The sequence below is a fragment of the Euprymna scolopes genome, chromosome 28, assembly GCF_053919585.1.
Source record: "Euprymna scolopes isolate OS-2025 chromosome 28, ASM5391958v1, whole genome shotgun sequence".
NCBI classification, from domain to species: domain Eukaryota; kingdom Metazoa; phylum Mollusca; class Cephalopoda; order Sepiida; family Sepiolidae; genus Euprymna; species Euprymna scolopes.
The window spans coordinates 68,961,747-68,974,792 of NC_136509.1; the positions used below are offsets into that span (position 1 = coordinate 68,961,747).

At 31.5% G+C, this 13,046-nt stretch overlaps 1 long non-coding RNA gene across 2 annotated transcripts in view; it reads left to right on the forward strand.

The window, feature by feature from the left end:
- LOC145249378 (uncharacterized) overlaps positions 1 to 13,046 on the forward strand; it is a 729,593-nt gene that overhangs the window by 616,131 nt on the left and 100,416 nt on the right. The window lies entirely within an intron of this gene.

Below are 13,046 nucleotides of genomic sequence, written 5' to 3' on the forward strand. Positions count from 1 at the left end.
ATTGCTGCTGTCTACTGCATTATTATATAATTACTATAATAAATATTTAAAAATATCTATATACATATATTTGATTACTTTTAGGAATTCATCAGTGTAGACATCTCTTCCCTCAAGTCTTGAACCCAAGACATAAGTGACCTTTTAACTCAAGTCTGAGCCCTTTAATTTTTGCGACCAACCTAACAGTAATATGGAAAACGGAGAAATAAAATCTGTTTGTGTTTAGACGTTTAAATTTTTAAGTTATAAGTAAAATTTAAAAAAATAGTGTTAAAACAAATTTAAACAAACGCCAAACACAGTATTTTTTAATCTGAAGTATAAATGAATACCACGATTGGATTCATTATAAATTTTACTTTGAAAGTTATTAAATCTTTGTATAAGATTTTCTTTTCAATTGTACCCTTGAGCAGACACTAAATATAATCTATGTATAGGGAGTTATCTTGGTAATGGTTATTAGTACTATGCGGATAAACGCATTACTTTCATCAATAACCTTGGGAAAGGAACAAATCCATCCTACCTTTATTGAGGCATAGATAAAATAGTAAGGTAGACTACACTCTTGGGCATAAGTAAAACTTTGAAATCTTATCTGAAACCAAATAAAGCTTGGACACGAGGATAGACATTAGTTGTTTGTTAGAATGTGCATTTTGTTCTTAATGCATTATCTTCTGAAAATATTTCAAAGAATTACCCTACTCTTAATGTAAAATTTATTACCCCAAAAACTTTTACGTGTGAGAAGTTGTCAATAATCCAAGCATATAATCCCTGATTTGTATTTTTTCTATTTAATAAAAGTGAGGAAATCATTATATATAAAACTATTATTGCTATGAAATTAAACTAGCGATAATTTATAAATGATGTAATAATTAACTTCAAGATTTTAAAGCTGATTAAGTTTGTGAGAAACATAAAACGCCACCATTTTATTATTCTTAAGCAACCCAATTAATAGCATACACTAAAATTTAAACTAAATCATTCTGTGCCAATAACATATTGAAAAGAAAAGTATGCAAAAATAGGATAGTCAGAATCGATTATTAATATGGCAAATGAACAGATATTTTGTCCTGTATGTTTGATTTAAAAACCTATTTTTTCCTTTTTAAATTTTTTAATAAAAAAAAATTTTGTTGTCACATGTTTTGGGAATAACTTCGAAGAATGCTGATGGTAAAAATGTTTCTGGGAATCTCTGATATGACTGTTTCAAATATAAAATAAAACTTAATTTCTTTGTGTTACTATCATTTGATGCTTAGTTTTCTTTTTAATTTACAACTTTATGTTGTCATAGAATGTGTAACTAAATTAAAATTTATGTGCATAATTTGTTAGTGGTTTCTTTTGGCTTTTATAAATAAAACTATTTTAAATGCGAAGGACAATCGAAGTGACAATTTTAATTTGAAAATTATAATTTGATCTAAATATTTTTCAATGGCAGTATTTTGTTTGGATCCTTATTGTTATAGCTTGAATAATCAATGACGGCATGTTCAATTAAAGTTTTGAATGAACTGAATGATCGAGGAGAATGCGATGATGGCCGGTTTCTTTTTCTTTGATGCATGTATTAAATTGAATGCAAAAATATTTTTACATACGTATGTTTCTGGATTTCAATTCAGGAGTACTTTTACTTATGATTCTGGATTTTAATGCAAAAATATATTTACATATATACGCTTCTGGATTTTAATGTAAAAATATATTTACATACATACGCTTCTGGATTTTAATGTACAAATATTTTTACATAAATACGCTTCTGGATTTTAATGTACAAATATTTTTACATACATACGCTTCTGGATTTTAATGTACAAATATTTTTACATACATACGCTTCTGGATTTTAATGTACAAATATTTTTACATACATACGCTTCTGGATTTTAATGTACAAATATTTTTACATACATACGCTTCTGGATTTTAATGTACAAATATTTTTACATACATACGCTTCTGGATTTTAATGTACAAATATTTTTACATACATACGCTTCTGGATTTTAATGTACAAATATTTTTACATACATACGCTTCTGGATTTTAATGCAAAAATATATTTACATACATACGCTTCTGGATTTTAATGCAAAAATATATTTACATACATACGCTTCTGGATTTTAATGTAAATTTTTTTTTACATACATACGCTTCCGGATTTTAATTAAAAAATATTTTTACATACATACGCTTCTGGATTTTCTCGATGCAGATCGATAATTTGGATAATTCAGACTACTGCTCTAATGGTTTTAGTGTGGTGGAAGGATCTAAAAAGGGACACTTCTGCTGGAAACGAAAATACCAGTATGGTTTTCTGGCACTCGTTTATGAATAAGCATAGTGATCAGACGAAAGGTCTAAAGCCACTCTAGACTGAACTGATACTATATTTTTTTCATCTTAGAGAACACATTTTCTGTAAACTGAACACATTTGTGCATGAAATATTTCAGACATTTGAAAGGTTTGCCAATGCAGATGTATGTCTATTTTCATAGAGAAGCGAAACAGATTATGTAGATGAGTACACAGAAACTCCGACTGTTGAAGAACGAAGACTAATCTTAGTTGAAAGCACGTCTATCTTTATTGTAATGATCGCAGCTGAGAACACTATGAGAGTACTAATCTTATTCGATGTTATGAACTGATTATTACTTATGGAATGGGTTTTGATATGAATTTGTTGACATTGGAGTTGAAGATAAGCAAGTTGTAATAAACAAGGACGCAAATCCGTGGTAATGTTACAAACAAACAAGCACTGTCTGCAAAAATTCCACCTAACGCTCGATGCATGAAGAGGGCATAAAGTCTTTTCTCGATGTGGTAGAAAAACAGTTCTTGCTGTGAATGGCTTATCAGAGGAAACTAAAGATTGGATTTTGGTTGAGCATCTTGCATGGAAATAATGATAGAAACTAGCAATGTATCTTCTGTGAGGAAAAGAAGAGAAAAATCCCCTAACTATATTTTAGTCTATTTTGTGAACAACTGTGATGCAGCGAAACTATCTCCGTGGATGATATTAACACACACGAACACACACACACACACACACACACACACACGAACACACACACACACGAACACTAACACTCACACACACGAACACTAACACTCACACACACGAACACTCACACACACGAACACTCACACACACGAACACTCACACACACGAACACTCACACACACGGACACACACGGACACTCACACACACGGACACACACGGACACTCACACACACACGGACACTCACGGACACTCACACACACACGGACACTCACGGACACTCACACACACACAGACACTCACGGACACTCACACACACACAGACACTCACGGACACTCACACACACACACACACACACACACACACACACACACACACACACACACACACACGAACACTCACACACACGAACACTAACACACACACTCACACTAACACGAACACTAACACTCACACACACGAACACTAACACACACACTCACACTAACACACACGAACACTAACACACACGAACACTCACACACACGGACACTCACACACACGGACACTCACACACACGGACACTCACACACACGGACACACACGGACACTCACGGACACACACGGACACTCACGGACACTCACACACACACACGGACACTCACACACACACACGGACACTCACACACACACACGGACACTCACACACACACACGGACACTCACACACACACACGGACACTCACACACACACACGGACACTCACACACATGGACACTAATACACACACACGGACACTCACACACATGGACACGCACACATACTTACGTGTGTGTTTGTGTTAATGTGTATCTATCAATTTATGAAAGGATAGGCTAAAAGAAGAAATAGATTTTTCTTCAGAATTTGTGAATACAGCCGCACCCTACACCCACCCTGAAAATGGTCAATGTCATTACTGGTTCATTCACTTTTTGTGTTGATATACATGTGTTGCTCATTTATGTACCGGATAATTTTGAGTGGGTTGGTGCGGGTAGTTAATAAGGAAGGGTAAGTTTGGTAAGGCGCAGCATTGAAGAAAGAGCGAGCTGTGTCTCTAAAGAGGTGGTTGGTAAGTGATAGAAATAGTCATACATTTGTCCTTTTTTATGCTTAACTGAATTGTACATGATCAGAGAGGTTTATGGTGATAGCTTGTAGTCGGCAGATACAAAGAACGTGGCCTTTTCAGAATTGTTGCAGTCTTGTGTCTGGTGCAATGGAAGAGAGCGAAGCAAAATCAGACTTTGGGCAAGGAGAGGCATGGATGGGGAAAAGGGAAAATCCTTAACGCTGATACCGAAATGCTCGGTGGTTGGGGTAGGAAAGAACTCCAAATGTTTTTTGGACAATAAGCGAAAACCCCTCTCATGTTTTGTTAACATTTGGCTAAAGATGTTTGAATTGGAGATTGGCGGCAGTTGTGTTTAATCAAGCTCACAGCACCAAATGTGTCCTCATCCTTTTCGATACAAAATGTGTATGTCCGATGTTTGGAAATTGGCTTGGACTTGATTTTACAGGCAAATCTAAAAAAAAACAAATCATGTGGGTAACTAGCAGAGCATAGAAAGCAGTCTCGCTGCTGCAATTGTCTGTAGAGTTACTTATTCTTGGTTGATTATATCATATTAAATGTTATCTTTTGCTTCATGACTGTCCTTTCTTTCTTTTTCCTTGTATCTGCATTCCCTTCCCCTTTATATATTCGCCTCTCCACGATGGATGGATGGGATACATGATCGAGTTTTGTGTGTGTATAGACATGATATTCGTTAATCACCAATAAGAGCTGAGAGGATCCTTTACTATTTTAATTCTGTTGCTCTCATGTGGTTAAACTAAATAAGTTATCTACTTATGAGCTTCTATCAGATCTCGGGTCTGTGCTCTTTCAGTTAAACTAGCAAAAATCATCTTTATGCACCACTACTTATCAGATCACCAAAGTTGGATGTGGGAATATCTGGTGCTGCAAGCAAACATTCTATCAAGATTTATAAATAGTAGTGTTGAGACGATTAATCATAAGCGGGAATCGGAAAAATGAGAACATTCTGGGTTATCGAAATCAGAATCAGAAAAATTTGTGCCTATTTTCCGATGTCCAAAACGGTTTCTTTTATCATTTTTTTTTTATTTGCTTTAAGAAAAATCTTCCGCTGTTGGTAGTAATAATGAAATATTGATTTTTTTTTTTTTTTTTTTAACTTTCAGTAAAACTAAAATCTATAGAAAAGCCCACTTCACAAGAGTTTTTATGTTTGAGAAAATAGATGCAGATTTAAGTGGTGTTTTTACAGTAATCGGGACAAAATAACCATTTTATAGTTAAAGATTTATAAAGAATCGGAATCTGTAAAAATATTGCAATCGTCCCATCACTAATAAATAGGTACGAGCATTGTTGGAAAATATAATCAGTGACAAACTAACATCCTAACACGTAGGTGGTTAAAAAAAATCAGTTTAGTTTAATTCTATTAGACTACGGATTAGTATCAGAACTAAGAGCTTTTTAGGGACAACTTTTTATGGGACAATTACTAATAATGTCTATTTTATACTTGCCCTTTGTCTACTTCTGGTGCTATTAGATCAGGCTGTTTGAAGGTATCAGCTTCGTGATCTAAAAATGCACCAAACGTTGGTGTTTTTTCTTTCTCTATGCAAAACTCAATCATGCTTTTTGTAAAATGCAACAATTTTCCTCTACAAAACAACCAAATTAAATATCAGAAATAACTATATGATCAAGTTGAAGCATAAAAACTTATCAAAATGACCAAGTTCAGCATAAAATAACTCAAAAAGGTTTGATATGCCATAAAACTAAACAACCAAATCGAACCAATCCGTGAGTAATATTGGTACAGTATCTTAGTATGTCAGTCTATCTTTAGCAAGATTCTGATTTATAGCTAATACCAAGAAATGTATGTGTGAAATTTTAAGAGTGACGATGGTAAATTAATTTACGAGATGTATAAATAGGGAAATATAACCAGTGACAAACTAGCGTCATGTCACGTGGATGGTAAAAGCCATCTGTTTAGTTTAATTAGTCTATTAGACAAGAGCGAAGCATTGGAAATGAGAGCCTTTTAGTTTGAGAATGAGATTTTACGGCTACTATTAATAAAAATGACTAGTGAATAGTGTTGGTGCAGTACCAGGATATGTCAGTTTCCATCTTTACCTAGCTTCTTCTGCTTTATAGCTAATACAGAGAAAACACTTGTAAAATATAGTAAAAAAAAAAATATATGCTACTTAGAATTTGCATGAGAGGGTGACTATGATAAATTTATCTTTATTGTTTAGTTAGCAGATCGCTCGGCATTGCCCATTCATAAAATACTCTTAAATATGATATTTTGATTAATGTAGATTTTGTATTTATTATTGGGTCCAATATATAGTAATGATTTAAAAAGTTGAAAGAAAAAAAAAAAAAAGACTTGTGCGCTACGACTGAGTCTCAAAACTAAAACGTTTAGCTTATGATTACTTTTTCCTTTGACGTTAATGCCTGAGCTATGAAGACATGTTTGCTGCAAGGTTGGAAATTAAAACATATTACGTTATGCATGCATATTCGTAATGACGTCATTCAACCTCACCTGGTTAATTCCATTATTTTAATTTTTACACTTTTGCACCGAAATCTAAAGTTTTGTATGGGTTCAAATACCCTATATATTTCATGTCTGTAGAGCAAAAATTGACAAGAGTTTTGTAGGCAAACTTTTTAAATAAATATGTATCTACATAAATAAATATATATAGAAAGTTTGTGGTTATAGTAACCTTTTTTATGCAAATATTACGCAAGCATAAATCATGTAGAATATCTGCATGGATATAATTACATGTAATAGTTAACTAAATATGATCATCCCATAAGAAAACCGAAAAAACTAATAGTGAATTAATTAAAATAGATGTTTAAAGGAATATGCAAATTTGGTAGATCTTTTGCAGATGAATGCAATTCTACGATCCATATATAAGAAAATTGTATTTTCTTTTTAAATAAATAAAAAAGAAGTTTTTCATATGAATATTAATACACAGACAAGAAAAAAAAAAGGTTACAGGAGTATAGATAAACTAATGCCGAATACTTTTTGTATCTACATTTTGTGGATTATCAAAAAGAAAAGGTAATTTACTTATTTAAAAAATATCTATTTGATTTCTTTAAATTTGTTTAAAAAAATATCCAATTAAATAGAATTCTTCAGATTTATCAGATTCAAACTCTGGTATTTACATTGTAAAGATTGCTGCCTTAGTAACATGTATTCTGCCCATTCTTTTTCATCAATGAATCGTTTCTATTTGTGTATGACAACTGACAAAATCACAAAAATATAACATTTTGATAGTGTTTATATACATATATATATATATATATATATATATATATATATATATATATAGCCAGTAGAGTTTAGTTTCCTAGAAGTATATCCAATGAAACATGTGTTTACCAAAGAGTGCTCAATGAGTTAACAGAGCAGGTATATTAAATTTATTTATACAAACATTGATGGCTACATATGTGCATACATGTTTCTGTAATCACCCGCGTTGGGTGATTACGTTTTCAGGCCAAGAATTATCGTTGAGAACTGATATTTCAAACAAAATATTTTCTTATTTCGCTTACAAAGTTAGAATGTAACATGGGTGGGGGTTATGAGTAGGGAGAGGATAAGTAAGGTCTTTGAAAATAATAAACATCTTCTTTCTTACTTCCCTTTTTTTATATTCCTTTTTGAAGTTTTGGTTTTTACGGTATAAGGTACTTGAGAATTTAGTATTTTTGTCTTGCGGTCAATAATTAAAAACATTTCTCATGGCTATTGAGTGCTGACCGGTGTATTTCAATTCACACACACACACACACACACACACACACACACACACACACACTAGAAGCAAACATACACATACACCTGTACTCAGGAGTGGATATACACCACTCGCTGTATATTACTCACACACACAAACAGACAATAACAATGAAGATACACAAGAATAAGATAAATAAAAATAAAAATAAACAAATAAAGAAAAATAAAGAAAAAAATCCCCGAAAGTTATCAACCTCCTTATGCATACATATATATAAATACACGTATAAACACGCACACTTTGATACACCCGTGTATATATACGCACATATACATATACATAGATACATAATACTCACATACAGTTATAACATGTTTATATTTATACTCACGCAGTTATATCAATGCACGGACCCTCAAACACCGATATCCATGTACACACCCGCATATTATATATTATGACTGTTATTATGCCAAAACTAATAATATTAATTCCATTAACAATATTAATAATTTTTTATAATATTAATAACACTAACAATATAAAAAATAATAGCAATAATAAGACTATCGATTGGGAACTTTAAAAACCTGTGGACACTAACCGGATACATGTCTCAATAATATATATATATATATATATATATATATATATATATATATATATACACACACGCATACTAGCATACACACAATATATACATACACACAGACTATCCGCAGGCGCAGACATATATCCCTATCCATACGTGTCCCCAAATCCCCACAGATATATACGAGACACATAGACATATAGATATCAATATAGACTCACATATATATACTTACATATATATACACACACAGATACCCGGTCACCCACAACGCATAAATACACACAATGCATGCACAAATACAAATTATTTTTTTAATAAGATGCCTTTTAACTTCAGTAGTGTGGTAACCCCTTTATATGAAACGGCGTATTATTATAGTTTACACAAGCGTATATATATACATATATAACATACATATATACCCAGACACCCATACATTCTGGTAATATACATTATTATAATCATCGTATACGAAACAGCCTTTTTTAATAGTTCATATATATATATATATATATATATATATATATATGCATAAACACACATGCATACATATTTACACAAAATACAAACATATGTACACTGCCACAACATGATATATCTAAAATAGAAATAGGAATGAACTCATTCACTACATAATTCTTTTTATCAAACCCCACACGCATAGTTATATTACCTGCCCCTACCCGCTTGTTAATTTTTCACAAGTTGTACGTTTTTTTACTACGTAAAAATTTATAGTGAATTCAGCTTGAAGTCCATAGGTCTATCCTCAGATTTAGCAACCACTCCTTCGAGGTTTACACAGATATACATAAGATATATAACGATATAATAATATATAATAACGTATGACAAAAAAATTCAGAGCATTTAGGCTATACAAACGGAATAGAAAGCTTTATATATGGTAGTACTTACCTTTTTTTTTTACCCACGTACATATACATATAGATCATATACACATACATGCACACGCCCAAAAATATCCACATGCATACATTATTTCGAGGTTCCCCTTACAATCTATTCCCCGTTTGGTTCAGATATACTATCATACAGGTATTTATTTAGGTTAGTAATATTATAACTGCTTGAGAAAATAGAATATTAAGCGACTTATGTAATCGATACGGGTAGGATCATAGTTACCTCACTCATCCTCTTTTGGGGGGGGTATTGAATGGGGGATAGTTGTAATCGTAGTTGTTCTGATCTTCTTAACTTAGAGTTCTTTAAGTGCATGTATTCTGAAATGTTTGCAGGATATAGCAGTTTCTTGTTTAATATTTAACAGTTTATCCCTATCCTCAAACCTAGTTATCTCAAGTTTTTCTGATAAGCATAATGGACATGGTGAGTTTAATGAGTAGCAAGTATTGGCCCTTCTAATACTCTTCCATTCTATCCTAGGTGTTTTATCTTCTCTAACTAATTTCCAGTAGTATAACGATAAGGAAGTGTCCTTTTCATGGGTTTGATTATTCATCGAACGTGTATGTCCATAGAATCTATTTTTGAATGTCATTTGTGTACTACCTATGTAGAATCTTTCATCCCTTGGGTTCTCCACTGGAAATATCCTAGCTTGGTATACCACTGATGAGGTTAGACATTCATTCCTCAGGTTTTTGGCAGTTACATTTATTCACAGCTGTGTTATCACTAATATTTACACTTTCCCTATTAGTCATCCTTAAGATTCTTCCATTATGCTTTTTTATGATTCTTTCCAAGTTATCACCACAGCTATAACTTAATTTTAATGTATTTTTATTAAAGATTTTATGTAATATATTATTTGGTGGGAAATGCTTGTTAATAAGTTGTAAAAGTTTTGTACCAAGTTTTGTTTTCAGCATAATATTAAAGGGGTGTGTGAACCAAATCACCTTCCTATTACGATTTCTAGATCTATTTGTGCTAGCATTAGTTACTTTATATTTTATATCTATGTCCGTATATCCACTATTTTTTCTTTGCAATCATTGAAAGTTACTTCATCAGATGAGTTCTTACTTTAATATATATATATATATATATATATATATATATATATATATATATATATATATATATATATAGTTCATTATTTGCCTATGTTGAAGTTAAAATCATTCATTCATTAGTTTTGAATGTGGAAAAAACATTAGTATAGGCAAATAATTAATATTTAAATTAAATTATTAAATGCTATCTGCATGAGAGTGACTACAGTGAATTTATGTATTACTTTTCTTGTTAAAGAAACTAATAGCGAATACTTTTATGTCTACGTTTTGTGGATTATCAAAAAGAAAAGGTAATTTACTTATTTAAAAAATAGCTATTTAATTTCTTTAAATTTGTTTTTAGAAAATATCTATTTAATTTCTTTATATTTGTCTTTAGAAAATATCTAGTCAAAAGTATTCTTCAGACTTATCAGATTAAAAACCCTAGTATTTACACTGTAAAGATTACTTCCTTAGTAACATGTATTCTGCCTATTCTTTTTCATCAACCAATCGTTTCTATTTGTGTATGACAACTGACAAAATCACAAAAATATAACATTTTGATAGTATATATATATATATTTATATTATTTCATTATCAGCATATGTTGAAGCTCAAATCATTCGTTCATTAGTTTTGAATACAGAAGAAAAATCATTATCGAAAATCATTAATATTCATATTTAAATAAGGAAAATATAATATCACCATAAATGAACAAAAAGATCGAAGCGAAAATATAAAAACTAAAATAACCCAAGATCATTTTGATTGCATTTGAAAATCCAAACTCTAAAAGAGACATAAAACTACTCACTTAATAATGTGTAACTTTACTATTCCTTTTCTACCAATCAATCCCGTGTTTTGTGTGTGAACAGATAAACTTCAAAAACAATATAACTTAACAAGATATATATTTTATTTACTCCTTACAAGGTTTGATTGGTATTGAAAAGCCAGCACATGTTATACTTGGGAGATTCTCTCACCTTCCGCAGTTGCATCTTGTTGACCTCATGAATTTTATGTCAAACTCCACGATTTTGAACTATCCTTTATCGAATCTGTAGGTTTCAAAGTTCGATATGATGGACCTAAAGTAGGCCAGAGGTTACATCGGTCGAAACGTATGTTTAATGCATATGAAATAAGTAGTGATCAGTGACTAGATAGATATTTCTGCCTCCCTCTCTCTCAAGTTACAACTCTCTACGATTTGGTAATGAGATAGAGACAAAAATACCATAATTTTGTGGGCAGCAAAGGTCATGTTTAATCTGAGATATTATCTCTGATTACCTCCTAAATAACAAGTGCTGGAGATTTAAAGTATTTAAAACTTAATTTGAAACTGACACCAGTCATTGTTATTTCAGGTAAAGTCCACACAGTATTAAATTCAGAATAGCTATCAAATTATGTGGAAACCAAACACTTATTTTGAGTATATTGATAAAATATCAATAATTTGAAGAGAGAAAATGATTGATTTGACAAATATTTATATTATCAAATTACGAAGCAACGTCTTAGTTGTTCATTATAAACCTTTTTTATAGCTTAGGAAGAGAATAACAACCAAGATGAGAATACTTGGCCAAATAATCCAAATATAAATTACCAATCATTAATCTAAAAAGTTTCGAAAAAAAGGAGCCTCTTTACGCATGGGATAACAGTTCGTGCAACTATGTTGATTCAAGATTGGAATGTGAAATTATGTAGCAATGTTTCACCACTTATAAATTAGATAAGCATGAAATAACTTGTTGAAGCTTTTGTCTCTTATTTTAATTATTTAAAAATCGCAAGAAGAATATCAGTCTCAGAACGTGTCAAATGAATTCCTTGAACAGAAGTTTTGCACCAATTTTATGTCACATTATTATTAAACGTTTTTTAGCTGTAGACTAAACACTAACATTGAGTGTCCCCCAAGCCCAACGATCTTGGGTTAGTGTTCACTTGGTTTATGTTCATATTGGGTAGGATGAGATGCAATTCTAAACCTAAATCATGTTGAAACAATGTAGCATATGGATGGATTTTTTTTCAAACATTTTGTTAACCAGTTTAACTCCGTCAATTACTGATATTTTCATCCATATAGTGCATCATCTTTTCACCCACAAATTATTAAAAGTGATTATTTAAATGCAGGTTAAAAATTTTTCACCTTTTAAAAGAACAAAATACTTGAAGAAGACCATAGGACACATCGACAGAAACCTCGTTGAAATATAAACATCAACAATTAAAATCTGTAATTTTAGAGATCCAGTACAATGCAAAATTTATAAAAAGTAGCAAGGCTATCCTGCATTCTCCCACCATAAAATATGCTTGAATATGATATTTTAATTTATGCAAATTTCGTATTCGTATTATCATAGTCAATACTATCTTGATTATTATATTGTACCCATTATATAGTAGTGATTTTAAATGTAAAAAACTTAGGTTCCAGCAGCTAGAATCGAAACCAAGACATGTAGATCTCCAGCCTTACCAT